Genomic DNA, 17281 nt, shown 5'->3' on the forward strand with positions numbered 1-17281 from the left:
CCTAAAGAAAGAAATAGAAGAAGACCTTAGAAGATGGAAAGATATACCTTGTTCATGGATAGGCAGAACTAACATCATTAAAATGGCAATATTACCAAAAATGCACTATAGGTTTAATGCAATGCTAATCAAAATCCCAGCGGTATTTCTCACAGAAATAGAAAAAGCAATCATGAGATTCATCTGGAAAAATAAAAGACCCAGAATAGCAAAAGCAGTTCTAAGTAGGAAGTGTGAATCAGGCGGTATAACGATACCAGATTTTAAACTATACTACAGAGCAATAGTAACAAAAACAGCATGGTACTGGTACCAAAACAGGTGGATAGACCAATGGTACAGAATAGAGGACACAGAAACCAATCCACAAAATTATAACTACCTTATATTAGACAAAGTTGATAAAAGCATGCAATAAAGAAAGGATAGCATCTTCAATAAATAGTGCAGGGAGAACTGGAAATCCATATGCAACAAAATGAAATTGAATCCCTGTCTCTCACCATGCACAAAAGTTAACTCAAAATGGTTTAAGGAGCTAGGAATCAAACCAGAAACTCTGCATCTAATAGAAGAAAAAGTTGGAACAGATATACAGCATCATCAATGTTCATAGCAGCACAATTCACAATAGTTACACTGGAATCAACCTAAATGCCCTTCAATAAATGAATGGATAAAAAATATGTGGCATATATACACAATGGAATATTACTCAGCACTAAAAAATAATAAAATCATGGCATTTGCAGGGCAATGGATGGCATTAGAGCAGAATATGCTAAGTGAAGTCAGTCAATACCTAAAAAACAAATGCCTAATGTCTTCTTTGATATAAGGGGGACATCTCAAAACAGAGCAGGGAGGAAGAGCATGAGAAGAAGATTACCATTAAATAGGGAGGAGAGGTGGGAGGGAATGGGAGAGAGAGGGGGAATTGCAGGGAAGATGGAAGGAGACCCTCATTGTTATAAAAAATACATATAAGAGGATGTGAGGCGAAGGGGAGAAAAAAATAAAAGAGAGAGAGAGAGAGAGAGAGAGAGAGAGAGAGAGAGATGAGTTATGGTAGATGGGGTAGAGAGAGGGGAGGGGAGGGGTTGTCATAAAAGCAGAATGAAGGCGCTTGTAGGCCCTGGGGGTGGGAGAGCTGCATCTGGGTTTCAGTTCTGGGGCTGCTTGGCAGTTGGGGGAGTCTGCGGGCTGCGAGAATCAGACCCCATGGCTGGGATATCCGCAGTCTTGAGCGGGATGTGGAGTCCCACACACTTCAACTAGCATCCCCCTGGATTGTGGTGGGTGGATCTGAAAAGCTGAGAAACCCTCCTACCGACTCCCAGGGCCGCCTTTGGGTTCTAGGATCAGATCACTTCCTAGGGCTCAGTTTCCTGCCAGGAGCAGAATTCCCTCCTCAGGGCGGGACTGACTGAAAACCCCCAGATCTGAAGGAAAACAAAGACTAATTTCAAGGAAAATCCTCTCAATGTTCGGACCCTTCAGAGAGGATCCTAATCTGGACCCCACACTGTGATCTCCAGGGAAGACTGAAGTGACTTTCACTGAACCTTCACAGGAACAGCAAAGACAGCGCCTCAGCGCGCACAGCACCCTGGTGAGGAGCCCTGCCCTGTGTCTCTTTTTATTTTGGCACACTCCTCCGTCATCACCTGTCACCTCCACATCTGGATGTGTGCTGTACCTTGCTTCTCCTCCCTACTGAGCCTTGCTCTTCCTTTTGTTGTTCTTGGGACTTCCGGGGTCTGCCTCCTGCTTTGCTCCTTTGCAAGATATTCAAGGTCCTTCCTCCTTCCCTGTGAGTTCTTGCCTAGAGTAGCTGTACTCAATGCTGCTGTTAAAAAAACAAACAAAAAAAAAAAAACCAAAACAAAACAAAACAAAATCCACCCTATCCTGCCCTTACCTGATCCAAATTTTGCTGTTAAATTGTTTTATATTTTCCCCCCAAGTGTTCTTTGTGTGCTCTCTCTCTCTCTCTCTCTCTCTCTCTCTCTCTCTCTCTCTCTCTCTCTCTCTCTCCCCCCCCTTTCTGGTGTTGAATAATTTATTTTAATGAATTTATCTTTTAATATGAAGGTAAAAAAATTCCTACCATTTTAACTACAGTTAAACTTCAAAACTGACCAATAATTAATAACAAATTAATTTTGAAGTTTTCAACTATAAGGATATCAAATATAATACAGAACTCAGTTTAATGCTGTTACAATATCAAACGTAAACTTCTTAGCATTCCAAGAGTATCAAATTGCTTCTCCTGCGCCCCCCCAAAAAAGAAAAATTTATTCCTCCTAAGCAAATATAGTACCTGCTGATATTTACAGTCGTTAAAAACTAAAGACAACTTGAATATGATTTGAGTACTTGTAAGCCATCTAAAATTTCTACCTGATACAGGGAGTAGGTAGGTTAATAGTCTTGGCATAAGAAGTCATGTCACAGAGTTTGAATGTTGGAAGTGTACTTTTAAACTATCAGTTAAAGAAACTCTAGCATCATTTAGTACCTTTTCTTATTTGTTTTTTATTTTGCCAGTAAGAAACCAGATTTAATGTCACAATTCTTCAATCAATGAAATTTCTGTTGATCTGTTTCTTAGCTGATTACTATCAATTGTACACAGATAGTTCTCATCAGAGCTGAGAATTTTCACATTGAGCTAATCAGTTTTTATTTAAAATTAATAATACATGTACATGCAGATTAAAACTAAACATAATCATTTGTAATCTAAAATGTGATATTCAAACAAAAAACTAAGAAAGTAGCCACTAGAAAGGAGACATGGAAGAAAAAAAATAAATGAAGATAATAATTTTTTTAATCATCAAGAAAACTGCTAGCAATGTATTCAGGACAATCAAAGTTAGAGAAAACATGTGAAACATGAAAAAATTTCTCTCCAATTGAAATAAAAGTGGTTTTTTTTTCTTTTTTTTTATTGGTTGTTCACAACATTACAAAGCTCTTGACATATCATATTTCATACATTAGATTGAAGTGGGTTATGAACTCCCAATTTTACCCCAAATGCAGATTGCAGAATCACATCAGTTATACATCCACAGTTTTACATAATGCCCAATTAGTAATTGTTGTATTCTGCTACCTTTCCTATCCCGTACTATCCCCCCTCCCCTCCCCTCCCTTCTTCTCTCTCTACCCTATCTACTGTAATTCATTACTCTCCTTGTTTATTTTCCCATTCCCCTCACAACCTCTTATATGTAATTTTGTATAGCAATGAGGGTCTCCCTTCATTTCCATGCAATTTCCCTTTTCTCTCCCTTTCCCTCCCATCTCATGACTCTGTTAAATGTTAGTCTTTTCTTCCTGCTCTTCCTCCTTGCTCTGTTCATGGTTGCTCTCATTATATCAAAGAAGACATTTGGTATTTGTTTTTTAGGGATTGACTAGCTTCACTAAGCATAATCTGCTCTAGTGCCATCCATTTCCCTGCAAATTCTATGATTTTGTCATTTTTTATTGCTGCATAGTACTCCATTGTGTAAAGATGCCACATTTTTTTTATCCATTCATCTATTGAAGGGCATCTGGGTTGGTTCCACAGTCTAGCTATTGTGAATTGTGCTGCTATGAACATCGATATGGCAGCATCCCTGTAGCATGCTCTTTTAAGGTCTTCAGGGAATAGTCCGAGAAGGGCAATAGCAGGGTCAAATGGTGGTTCCATTCCCAGCTTTCCCAGGAATCTCCAAACTGCTTTCCAAATTGGCCGCACCAATTTGCAGTCCCACCAGCAATGTACAAGAGTACCCTTTTCTCCACATCCTTGCCAGCACTTGTTGTTGTTTGACTTCATAGTGGCTGCCAATCTTAATGGAGTGAGATGGTATCTTAGGGTGGTTTTGATTTGCATTTCTCTGACTGCTAGAGATGGTGAGCATTTTTTCATGTACTTGTTGATTGATTGTATGTCCTCCTCTGAGAAGTGTCTGTTCAGATCCTTGGCCCATTTGTTGATTGGGTTATTTGTTATCTTATTGTCTAATTTTTTGAGTTCTTTGTATACTCTGGATATTAGGGCTCTATCTGAAGTGTGAGGAGTAAAAATTTGTTCCCAGGATGTAGGCTCCCTATTTACCTCTCTTATTGTTTCTCTTGCTGAGAAAAAACTTTTTAGTTTAAGTAAGTCCCATTTGTTGATTCTTGTTATTAACTCTTGTGCTATGGGTGTTCTATTAAGGAATTTGGAGCCCGACCCCACAATATGTAGATCGGAGCCAACTTTTTCTTCTATCAGACGCAGAGTCTCTGATTTGATATCAAGCTCCTTGATCCATTTAGAGTTAACTTTTGTGCATGGTGAGAGGAAGGGATTCAGTTTCATTTTTTTGCATATGGATTTCCAGTTTTCCCAACACCATTTGTTGAAGATGCTATCCTTCCTCCATTGCATGCTTTTAGCCCCTTTATCAAATATAAGATAGTTGTAACTTTGTGGATTAGTCTCTGTGTCCTCTATTCTATACCATTGGTCCACTCGTCTGTTTTGGTACCAGTACCATGCTGTTTTTGTCACTATTGCTCTGTAATATAGTTTGAAATCTGGTATCGCTATACCGCCTGATTCACACTTCCTGCTTAAAATTGCTTTTGCTATTCTGGGTCTTTTATTTTTCCATATGAATTTCATGATTGCTTTATCTATTTCTACAAGAAATGCCATTGGGATTTTGATTGGCATTGCATTAAACCTATAGAGAACTTTTGGTAATATCGCCATTTTGATAATGTTAGTTCTGCCTATCCATGAACAGGGTATATTTTTTCATCTTCTAAGATCTTCTTCTACTTCTCTTTTTAGGGTTCTGTAGTTTTCATTGTATAAATCTTTCACCTCTTTTGTTAGGTTGATTCCCAAGTATTTTATTTTTTTGGAGGATATTGTGAATGGGGTAGTTTTCCTCATTTCCGTTTCAGAGGTTTTGTCGCTGATATACAGAAATGCCTTTGATTTATGCGTGTTGATTTTATATCCTGCCACTTTGCTGAATTCATTTATTAGTTCTAGTAGTTTCTTTGTAGACCCTTTTGGGTCTTCTAAGTATAGAATCATGTCATCTGCAAATAGTGATAGTTTAAGTTCTTCTTTTCCTATTTTTATGCCTTTAATTTCTTTCATCTGTCTAATTGCTCTGGCCAGTGTTTCGAGAACTATATTGAATAGAAATGGTGATAGAGGACATCCCTGTCTTGTTCCAGATTTTAGAGGAAATGCCTTCAACTTTTGTCCATTCAGAATGATGCTAGCCTGAGGCTTAGCATAGATAGCTTTTACAATGTCAAGGTACGTTCCTGTTATCCCTAGTTTTTCAAGTGTTTTGAACATAAAGGGATGCTGTACTTTGTCGAATGCTTTCTCTGCGTCTATTGAGATGATCATATGGTTCTTATTTTTAAGTCTATTGATGTGGTGAATAACATTTATTGATTTCCGTATATTGAACCAGCCTTGCATACCAGGGATGAATCCTACTTGATCATGGTGCACAATTTTTTTGATGTGTTTTTTGTATTCGATTCGCCAGAATTTTATTGAGGATTTTTGCATCTAGGTTCATTAGAGATATTGGTCTGTAGTTTTCTTTCTTTGAGGAGTCTTTGTCTGGTTTCGGAATCAGGGTGATGTTGGCCTCATAGAATGAATTTGGAAGAGCTCCCTCTTTTTCTATTTCCTGAAATAACTTGAAAAGTATTGGTATTAATTTTTCTTTAAAGGTTTTGTAAAACTCTGCTGTATACCCATCCAGTCCTGGGCTTTTCTTGGTAGGTAGTCTTTTGATGGCTTCTTCAATTTCATCTATTGATATTGGTCTGTTCAAATTGTGTGTATCCTCCTGACTCAGTCTGGGCAAATCATATGACTTAAGAAATTTATCGATGTCTTCACTATCTTCTATTTTATTGGAATATAGGTTTTCAAAATAATTTCTAATTTTCTTCTGTATTTCTGTAGCATCTGTTGTGATATTGCCTTTTTCATCCCGTATGTTAGTAATTTGAGTTCTCTCTCTTCTTCTCTTTGTTAGCATGGCTAAAGGTCTGTCGATCTTATTTATTTTTTCAAAGAACCAACTTTTAGTTTTGTTAATTTTTTCAATAGTTTCTTTTGTTTCAATTTCATTAATTTCCGCTCTGATTTTAATTATTTCTTGCCTTCTGCTACATTTGCTGTTGTTTTGCTCTTCCTTTTCTAGGGCTTTGAGATGAAGTGTGAGCTCATTTATTTGTTGGTTTTTTCTTTTTTTGAGGAATGACCACCAGGTGATGAATTTTCCTCTTAAAACTTCTTTCATTGTGTCCCATAGATTCCGATATGTTGTGTCTGTATTTTCATTTATCTCTAAGAATTTTTTGATTTCCTCCTTTATGTCTTCTGTAACCCATTGATCATTCAGTAACATATTGTTCATTTTCCATGCGATGTAGGATTTTTCCTTCCTTCTTTTATCATTGATTTCCAGTTTCATTCCATTATGATCAGATAAAATGCATGGTATTATCTCCACCGCTTTATATTTACTGAGGGTTGCCCTGTGGCATAATATATGGTCTATTTTTGAGAAGGATCCTTGTGCTGCTGAGAAAAATGTATATCCATTTGATGATGGTTGATATATTCTATATATGTCAGTTAAGTCTAGGTTATTGATTGTGGTATTGAGTTCTATAGTTTCCTTGTTCAACTTTTGTTTGGAGGATCTGTCCAGTGGTGAGAGAGGTGTGTTGAAGTCACCCATAATTATTGTGTTGTGGTCTATTTGATTCTTGAACTTGAGGAGAATTTGTTTTATGAATGTCGCAGCACCATTATTTGGTGCATAAATATTGATAATTGTTATGTCTTGTTGGTGAATGGTTCCTTTTAACAGTATATAATGTCCTTCTTTATCCCTTTTGATTAACTTAGTCTTGAAGTCGATTTTATTCGATATGAGGATGGCCACCCCTGCTTGCTTACGAGGACCGTGTGCGTGGTATATTTTTTCCCATCCTTTCACCTTCAGCCTGTGTATGTCTTTTCCAAACAGATGTGTCTCCTGGAGGCAGCATATTGTTGGATTTGTTTTTTTAATCCATGATATCAACCTATGTCACTTTATTGGAGAGTTTAAGCCATTAACATTCAGAGTTACTATTGATATATGGTTTGTACTTCCATCCATGTTTGATTATTTATCGTTTTTTTTTTTTTTTAAATTTAGTTTGTTTTTCCATGATTATTTTTCCCCCTCGCCCTCTGTCTTTACCGAGGCACTTCCCTCTGATGGTTTTGGTTATTGTTTTTCATTTCTTCCTCGTGTAGTGTTTTGCTCAAAATGCTTTGCAATGCTGGTTTTCTGGCTGCAAATTCTTTTAACTTTTGTTTATCATGAAAGATTTTTATTTCGTTGTCATACCTGAAGCTTAATTTTGCTGGATACAGAATTCTTGGTTGGCATCCATTGTCTTTCAGTGTTTGAAATACATTGTTCCATGACCTTCTTGCTTTCAGTGTCTGTGATGAAAAATCCATTGTTAACCTTATTGGTTTACCCCTGAATGTAATCTGTCTCCTTTCTCTTGTAGCTTTTAATATTTTCTCTTTGTTCTGTATATTGGATATCTTCATAACAATGTGTCTTGGCGTTGGTCTACTGTGATTTTGTGTGCTCGGTGTCCTGTATGCATCTTCAATTTGTATATCTGTTTCCTTTTTTATTTCTGGAAAGTTTTCTGTAATTATTTCATTCAGCAGGTTACTCATTCCCTTGGTTTGAATCTCTATACCTTCTTCTATCCCGATGACTCGTAAGTTTGGCTTTTTTATGTTATCCCATAACTCTTGGATGTTTTTCTCGTGATTTTTTACCAGCCTTTCTGAGTTGGCTAGACTCTTTCCAAGATGAAATAATTTGTCTTCATTATCTGACGTTCTGGTTTCTACTTGCTACACTCTGTTAGTGATACTCTCAATTGAGTTTTTAATTTGGTTTATAGTTTCCTTCATTTCCAAGATTATGGTTTGATTCTTTTTTATAATCTCTATCTCCTGATAAAGGTGCTTAACTTCTTCTTTTATCTGTTTGTGTAATACATTCTCAATGTGTTCTTTTGCTGCTTGAATTTGCTGTCTCGTATCCTTTTTAAAGTTCCATTCCATCTGTCTAAGGTGTTCCTTGAGTTCTTTATATGACCATTTTTCTGATGACTCTAGGTCCTCCTGAATATTTAGGCTGTCCTGCATTGTTTGTACTCCTTTTCTTCCTTGCTTTTTGAAGCTGCTCATGTTACTTCTTGTTCTGTTTGACTGCTGAGTTACTGTTTACTCCTATAAATTTATTTGATGCTTGGGAGGAAAGGTATTAGAAGGGAATGGAAAAAGTCACTAAAGAGAATGAGAGTAAGCAGGTAGAATTCAAGGAAGGGGGGATAAGATAATTGAAAAGAAATGAAAAGACAAAAGAAGAAAAAAATAGGAAATAAAAAAAGAAAAACAAAATTTTTAAAATAATAAAAAAAAATTAAAATTGGAAGCTTCCCCACTTTTCCTCTAGCCAGGCCCCTCTCACGGGTGCCGCTCACCACAATACTGGGTACACACCAGGTCTGCTGCTCCCTGGAGCCCTGTTGTCATGAATGACTGGGCACACTCTTCCAGTTTGCCATTCCCTCAGACCCTAAGTTTGTAGAGCTTGGGGCTGAGAATCCTCAGCGAATTTTACTGCCCCTCCGGTAGCCACACCTCCGGTAGCTGGTGCAAGAGACCTCAGCTGTCTGCACTGGTGGGAGCGGTAGTCCCGCGTCGGCGGGTCCCGCGCCACCTCTAATTCCCTCGGTCTGGCTACTGTGCTCACGGGAGAGCTGGGAGAGGTCCTTACAGGAGAGCTGAGATTGGCCCTTAAGGTTTCCCCATGTGTGGAGAGGGAAGGCTAGCGAATTACACACCTGTAGCCGCAGGTTTCAATGAAGTTATCTCCTCCGCCGCAGTCTGATGACATCAGTTGTCTGCCATGGTGGTATCTCTTGCAAATGGCAACAGTTCGTTTCCCTTTGCCGGGTGACCAATGCAACGGGTGGGTCCTTACTGTCTCTCCCAAGCCCCGTTTCAAACCTGTGGCCACCACTTATGAAGGCTCGGTTGGCATTTACCTCCGTAGGATCAGAAGGGCTGACTGGTTGTTTCAGCCGGATGGATTAGTGCTGAGTCACAGCTGTTTGTCTGCGGGAAGCAGGCGAACGGGAGCTTGAATTCAGCCGATCCAGGTTCAGTGTGTGTTCTGAGAGGCCCAGACTGCTCGTTCCAGATCCACGTCAGCTCAGCATTGCCTAGTGATCCTGAGCAAACAGAATTAGGCTGTTTACGACTCCCTATGCCTGCACAGCTGAAGAGGTCAGAGACTTGATCTCTCTGCGCCCGCCGCCATGTTCGAGTTGTCTCTAAAAGTGTTTTTAGGAGAGAGGAAGAGAGGAACAAAAAAACAAGCATGTTTTGTAAAGGTATTGAACATGGAATTAGTAATTTATCAAAAATCACAACTCCGATTTTCTTTTGAGGGGAATAAGAAAAACAGTTTTTGAAAGAAGGACATGAAACAGACTTCAAATTGAAACTCAAACTAACAATATTGTGTTTTTACTGAAAAATGCTACTAGAGATACAATTAAGTTAAATTTCAGGTATTTTCCATTTAATGTGGGCAAATCTACAATGTTTACATAGCAAATATAAACTAGCAATTTATTTTCACTTATAATATAAAGTATTTTATGAAAAGTTTACAGTCTTCAGTGCTCAAAAGTAAATAAGAATTTTAATTTTTTAATCAATTAATTTTCCATACCTAAGAATTATTATGGCAACATAAAACAAAAGTTTAATTCTGCTGAACAAAAGCTCATATAGATTCAGATTTTTAAATGTATGAAAATACCCAATCTTTAAAATTTTGATAATTTCTTTTATCAGTGTAAAATATTCAAATAATCACAAGATTACTTTATATCAGAAAAAATTTACATGATATACTTATGACACTCAAGAATTATAATCAAGAAAGTGGTAGTCACCCTAATATAGGGTTTCTTTCTTTTTGTCACCTCCATTTCTTATATATAATCATTATTTCACATCATCTGCATAAAAATATTTATCACAATCTGATAGGTAGAAAACAATTTTTTTTTTTGCCTTCTAGAGATCAAGGAAATTTACTCAGTGTTCTTAGTATGTTTCCTTTTAAATTTATCTGAACATCATTCATAGATTTTGAGATCAATCAACTAGTGCCATTAGAAGATAATTTTGTTCCACATTTCTTTTCATACAATGAAAACTGTTGCTGCCAAAGAGCAGCCAACTCAATATATCCTCAAAAGGACTAAGAGTCATAGAAGAAGTCTGTGTAACCATGATGGTTATCTTTTTGGCCACAAGAAAGGTGGTATAAAGGAACATAAGATTATGCTTTGATGTGGTGAGATGCTGGGTGTGCTGAAATGTGAAGGGACCCCAGCAAGGTTACCTTGAAAGGATAGGACATCTTAAGCCATTCATCATCTCTGGTTTCCAATCTCCTTTACCAACTATTCAAAATTCATGATAATGATGCCCCCTGCACGTTGGGCCCATCCAATAGCTATCATGACTGGCCAGCCATTTTTGTAATAGCTATTAGCATGTGTGATTCCACCTTCTATTTTCCAAGTTCTGGTCATTTCCTTCATCCACACTGCCAGAAGTTGAGCAGGTTAAGAATGAATAGCCCTTGGAAATTAGGTCCCATGGGCAAAAAAATATATACCAGATTGAAGATGCCAGTAAAATATTAATGTGGTTTGGAAGAAACCTTAGTGGAGCCTCTTCAAGGAGTACACATGTTAAAATTCCTCCGCCAAATCAGGGAGCATAGCAGTGACAAGCTTGAAACAGGATTCTTCCATGCTCTTTCCACTCCTACCAGCTGATGCTTCAGTGCCATCACAGACACCAAAAAGGGGAACATGGACGTGCAGGAGAAGGCCAGTGCCGGCTCCTCCCATGGAGAGTCCATGGCTGCAACCTACCCCTGAGGCCAAACAGACTGGGCCTTGCCAGCTGGCCTCTAGTTTTATTTTCTTTTCCTTAATACATAGTTATATAGATTTATAGGACACAGTGTGATGTTTTGATACAAGTATTCATTTTATAATGGTGAAATCAGAGTAATTAGGATATCTCTTAGGTCAAACATTTATCGTTTCCTGTGACCAGATCATTTAAAATCCTCTTTTAGCTATTTTGCAACATACACTACATTATTATTCACTGTGGTCATCTTGATGTGCTAAAGAATGGCACAGATGTAATTCCTCCTATCTAACTGAAACTTTGTACCCCTTGACAAGTGTCTCCCCTCTTCTCTCTACTCTTAACCTATGCTAATCAGCACCCCTCCTGCCTGCCTCCATCTCCACATATAAGTGAGATGATTTGTGAGAGAATTGTCTCCTCTAGGTTTATCTATATTGTCACAAATGACACAATTTCCTCTTTTATGTGATTTTTTAATGTAAATATACTAGGGATTGATCTCAGGGTCTTGTGTCTGCTGGGCAATCCCTCTATCCCTGAGGAGCTTCATCCTCAGTCCTAATTACCTTTTGTTGTGGTTCTTAAAACTGACTAGTGTTCTTTGTATTTGCCACAGAATATTATTCTTTTGTTTTTGTTTTGTTTTGTTTTGGGGGTGGGTCTGCTGTTTTCCAGGCTGGTTTGCAAGAAACCTCAGTGGAAGCTCTGCAAGCAGTACACAGGATAAAATTCCTCAACCAGAGCAGTGGAGCATAGCAGTAGACCAGCTTGAAACAGGATTCTTCCATGTCTTGGCTCAAAGGAGTGCTCCTACCTCAGCCTCCAGGTAGCAGGCCTGCACCATAGGGCCTGGCTCCTTGTTCATTTTTTATTTTCTATATTTTTTTATTGGTGCACAATAGTTGTACATAATGGTGGAATTTGTTGTTATGTATTCAAATGTATACACAATATAACAATGTAATTGTCTAATGTCATTCCTCAGGATTTCCCCTTTCCACCTCCTCCTCCCTCCCCTGGTTCCTTTCCTCTACTGATCTTCCTTTGTTTTTCATGAGACCCTCCCCTCCTTTATTTGTTTTTTCCTCTCCAGCTTCCACAAAGAGAGAAAACATGTGACCCTTGACTTTTTGACTCTGGCTTATTTCACTTAATATAATGTTGTCAACTTTCATCCATTTGCATGAAAATGGAAATTTTCATTCTCTCTATGGCTAAGTCAAACTCCATCCTTTATACATTCCATATTCTCTTTTTCCAACCATTGATGGAAATCTAGGCTGGTACCATACTTTGGCTATTTTGAATCATGCTGCTATAAACATGAGTGTGTGTGTATCACTGTTGTATGATGATTTTAATTTTTTACACTTAATACTGAGGAGTAGTACAACTGGGTGGTGGTTCATTCCTAGTCTCTTAAGGAACCTCTTTTCTAATTTCCATAGTAGTTGTATTAATTTACAATCCTACCAACAGTGTTGTACTTTCTCCACATCTTCTCCAGCATTTATTATAGTTTATATTCATGATGGCTGCCATTCAAACTGGAGTGGGATGAAATCTCAGTGTAGTTTTGATTTACTTTTCCCTAATTGCTAATAATATTTTCATGTATGTGTTGGCCATTTGTGTTTCTTTTGAGAAGTGTCTTGTTTAGGTGATTTTCCCACTTATTATTTGGATTATTTTTTATGGTGTTGAGTTTTTTGAGTTCTTTATATATTCTGGATATCAATCCTCTGTCAGAAAAGTAGGCGTCATTTTCTGAGCTTTCAGGTTCCTATTGAGAAAGTCATTGCCTGTACCCGTATGTTAGGTGCTGAACCTTTTTTTTCTTCTAGGACTTGCATAGTTTCTGACCTAATTCCTAGGGCCTTGATCCACTTTGAGTTGACTTGTGCAAGGTTAGAAATAAAAGTCACGCCTTATTCTTCTACATATGCATAGTCTATTTTCCAACACCATTGCTTAAAAGACATTCTTTTCTCCAATGCATGTTTTAACACCTTTATCAAGGATCAGATGACTGTATCTGTGTGGGTGTGTGTATGTGTGTGTGTGTGTGTGTGTGTGTGTGTGTGTGTGTGTGTGTGTATACCAAGTACCAAAGTACCATGAAGTCAGATGTTATGTTGCTTTTGGGGTTTAGAATTTTTTGGCTCTTCTGGGTCTTTCATTCTTCCAACTGCACAGTAAAACTGTCTTCTCTCGTTGTATGAAAAAATGTAATTGGTATTTTGATGGGGATTGCATCAAATCTGTATATTGCTTTTGGTTTTATGTTCATTTAGCAATATTCCTTCTGCCTATCTTTGAACATGGGACATCTCTCCATATTATTGTGTCTTCTTCAATTTCTTTCTTCACTGTTCTATAGTTTACATAGTAGAGGTTTTTTACCTTCTTGATCTTATTTATTCCTACGTACTTTCTTTATTGAGGCTATTATGAATGGGATTGTTTTTCAAATTTCTTTCTCAGGAGATTTATTATTGGTGTATAGGAAAGTACTGATTTTTATATGTTGATTTTGCAACCTGCTACTTCGCTGAAGTTGTTTATTGGTTCTAGTAGTCTCCTGGGGAGATTTTTGGATCTTCTAAGTATAGAATTGTTTCATTTGCAATCATTGAAAATTTGACTTCTTCCTTTCCTATTTTTATCCCTTTGATTTTCTGTCTTGCCTGTTTGAACTGCGTAGAATTTCTAGTAATATATTGAATAGGAGTGAGGAGGGTAGACATCCTTTTCTTTTTCCAGATCTTCAAGGAAATGCTTTCACTTTTTTGCAATTCACTGATGTTGGCTTTGTGTTTGTTGATCATAGCCTTTATGATGAGGTAAGTTCCTTCTATGCCTAGTGTCCTTGGCACCTCTATCATAAATGGGTGCCACATTTCATTGAAGGCTTTCTCTGCATCTTTTGAGATGAGTATGTGATTTTTCTCCTTAATTCTATTTATGTGGTATATCGCATGTCTTGATTTGTGAATATTAAATCATCTTTGCATCACTTGGATAATCCTTCTTAGTTATAATACAATCATCTTAATATGTTGTTGAATACAATTTGCTAATATTTTACTTTTTGTTATTGATTTTTTTGTCTTTTTAAAAAATTAATTATACGTGTCAGTAGAATGCACTTATGTACTTTGATGTATCATGCATAGATAGGATATAATTTCTTATTTTTCTGAATATACATATTGTAGAATCACATACATACATACAGTAATAATGTCTGTTTCATTCTACTATCTTTCTTATCCCCACATACCCTGCCTTCCCCTCTTTTCACTTCCCTCTACCTAATCTAATGTAAGGCTATTGTTTTTTTTTGTTGTTGTTGTTGTTGTTTCACATTACAAGTCTTAATACACATATATACCACAATTTTTGTATCTCTGTATATAAAGTATGTTGACTCCCAATTCAAGTCTTTATACATGTACTTTGTATAATGATGTCCATCACATTCCACCATCCATGATAATCCCCTGCCCCCTCTCTTTTGCTAATATTTTATTAAGAATTTTTTATCTAAATTCATCAGAGATATTGATCTGTAGTGATACTGGCTTTGGTCGATGATGACACTGGCTTTATACTATAGATTTGAAGTGTTTATTCCGATTCCATTTTTGGAATTATTTGAGGAGAGTTGGCATAAGTAAACTTTTAAAATTCTGGTAGAATTCAGCTTAGAATCGTTGTGTTCCTGTTTTTTTTTTTTCCTGTTGGATAATGTTTTAATTGGCCTTTTTGTTACTGTGGCAAAAAGTTCTAACAAGAACAATTTTAGAGGAGGAAAAGTTTATTTGTTACTCATGATTTTAGAGATTTCAGTCCATAGATGGCCCACTCCATTGTTATGGGACCTAGATGTGGCAGAACATCATGGTGGAAGGGGATGGAGGAACCCCGCCCAAGACCTACGTGGGGATGAAAATGAGGTTCCTCTAGGTGGAATGGCCTAGATGTAGAATAAAGACTAAGAAAAATAGAGCAAGGGAAAACACCACAGAACATAATATATAATATATATCCAATATATAATTTTTTTAAGCTGGAGGAGGGGGGTCAGGATGGGCTAGCTGATTCCACACTAAAAAAAAAAAAAAGTAAATTGGAGCCCATTCTTTCTTTATTTATATATCAGGGAATATCAAAGGTTTTCCATGGAACGTTTCTTGCTGAAAAAGGTTCAAGGTCTATTCAGTTCCCAACAGGTAATGCCCATCTCCAGAGCTACTGTGAGGGATCTCTCTAGTAGAGCAGAGATAAGATTCTGTGCCTTGGGCAATCTGTTGAGTGGGAGGAGCCACAGATAGTTCCCAAAGTTAAAACTAAATTTCCTTGGCTTCCATTCCTAGTGAAGACCCTCAAGTAATTCACAGGTGGCTTCCCACAAAAGAGGAAAACAGCTCAGGACACAGAGACCAGGAAGTGGAACGAGGGTGAGAGTGAGAGTGAGAGCCAGAGAATGAGAGCAAGAGAGCTAGAGTGAGAGTGAGAGCAAGAGAGCAAGGTAGTGAGAGTGCACCAGAGAGGGAGGGAGGGAGGGAGGGAGTGGGGGGGGGAAGAGAGAGAGAGAGAGAGAGAGAGAGAGAGAGAGAGAGAGAGAGAGAGAGAAAGATTCATTTATACAATGTAGGTACCTAAGGTTCATCCCCTGTGCCCTAAATCAGGAAGTCACTGCTTACATTTACCTCTGGATTAATCTACTACTTAGCTCATACCCCTGTAATTACATCACCTCTGAAAATCATTGCATTGTTTCACATATGAGCTTTTGGGGATACCTCATATCTAAACCATAATAGGTAGGTTTTTTTTAATATTTTTTTTAGTTATAGATGGACACAATAAATTTATTTACTAAAAAAATAAACTTACTTACTAATTTATTTTTATATATTTATTTATTTATTTTTATGTGGTGCTGAGGATGGAACTCAGTGCCTCACACTTGAGGCAAGTGTTCTACCACTGAGCTACAACCCCAGCCCCAAGGTGTTTTGTTTTGTTTGTTTTTAATTACTGCTTCTATCTCCTTGCTAGTTATTGATCCATGTAAGTTTTCTATGTCTTCTTGATTTGATTTTGGCAGGTTATATGTGTCTAGAAATGTATCCATTTCTTCTAGGTTTTCCAATGTATTGGAATATAAGTTTTCAAAACTGCTCCCTAATAATCCTCTGGATTTCTGTGATATTTGTAGTCATTTCTCCTTTTTCATTTCAAGTTTGATTAATTTAGGTCTTCTATCTTTTCTTTTGGTTGTTTGGCTAAGGGCTTATCAATCTTGTTTATCTTTTCAAAGAACAACTTTTCATGTCATTGATCCTTTTCATTGTTTTTGTGTTCTCTATTTCATCAATTTCACCTCAGTTCTTAATTATTTATTCCCTTCTACTGGTTACGGAATTGATTTGTTTTTGTTTTTCAAGGATCTTCAGATGCATCCTTTGATTGTTTATCTGGTATCTTTCTGGTTTTCTAATATAGGCACTTATAGTTATAAACTTGTCTCGTAGAATGAGTTCACAGTATTGCCAAAGTTCTGGTATGTTGTATCACTATTCTTGTTTGACTCTAAGAATTTTTAAATTTCTCTCTTCTATTACTCATCATCATTCAAAAGTGTAATGTTCAATCTCCACATGTTTTTATAGGTTCTGAAGGTCTTTTTTTGGTGTTGATTGCTAATTTCATTCCATTATGATAAAATAAGTTGCAAGAAATTATATCAAGTTCTTTTTTTTTTATTTGGTATGGGTTGCTTTGTGGCCTCATATATGGTCTGTTTGTGGGAAAGGTCAATAAGCATCTACACCACCAGCTGAGTACTCATGAATTCTTTTTGTCTCTGCTTATCTTGGAAATATTTTATTTCCACTTAAATTCTGAAGGAGAGCTTTACCATTTTGGCTGACAAGTATTTTCTTTCAGGATTTGGAGCACATCATTCAAAGTTTCCTGGGCTTTAGAGTTTGTGCTGAGAAATCAGGTATAATTCTGATAGACTGGCCCTTAAATGTTACATTTAATGTGGCATTTTCCCTGGAGGCTTTTACCATTTTATCCTTGCTTTGTATGTTAGGCATTTTAATTATAATGTGTTTTGTAGAGTTTCCTTTTTGATGTTCCTTTTTGAATTTTCATTGCCTCCTGTATTGG

The 17281-nt window shown here is 37.1% G+C and overlaps 1 long non-coding RNA gene and 1 pseudogene across 1 annotated transcript in view; one reads left to right on the top strand and one right to left on the bottom strand.

Moving 5' to 3' along the window:
* LOC144366280 (uncharacterized) overlaps positions 1 to 17281 on the top strand; it is a 470215-nt gene that overhangs the window by 231697 nt on the left and 221237 nt on the right. The gene's annotated exons all lie outside the window — the stretch shown is intronic.
* Positions 10234 to 11075, bottom strand: LOC101972652 (trimeric intracellular cation channel type B pseudogene; annotated as a pseudogene).

This window comes from Ictidomys tridecemlineatus, chromosome 8, assembly GCF_052094955.1.
Source record: "Ictidomys tridecemlineatus isolate mIctTri1 chromosome 8, mIctTri1.hap1, whole genome shotgun sequence".
Classification (NCBI taxonomy): Eukaryota; Metazoa; Chordata; class Mammalia; order Rodentia; family Sciuridae; genus Ictidomys; species Ictidomys tridecemlineatus.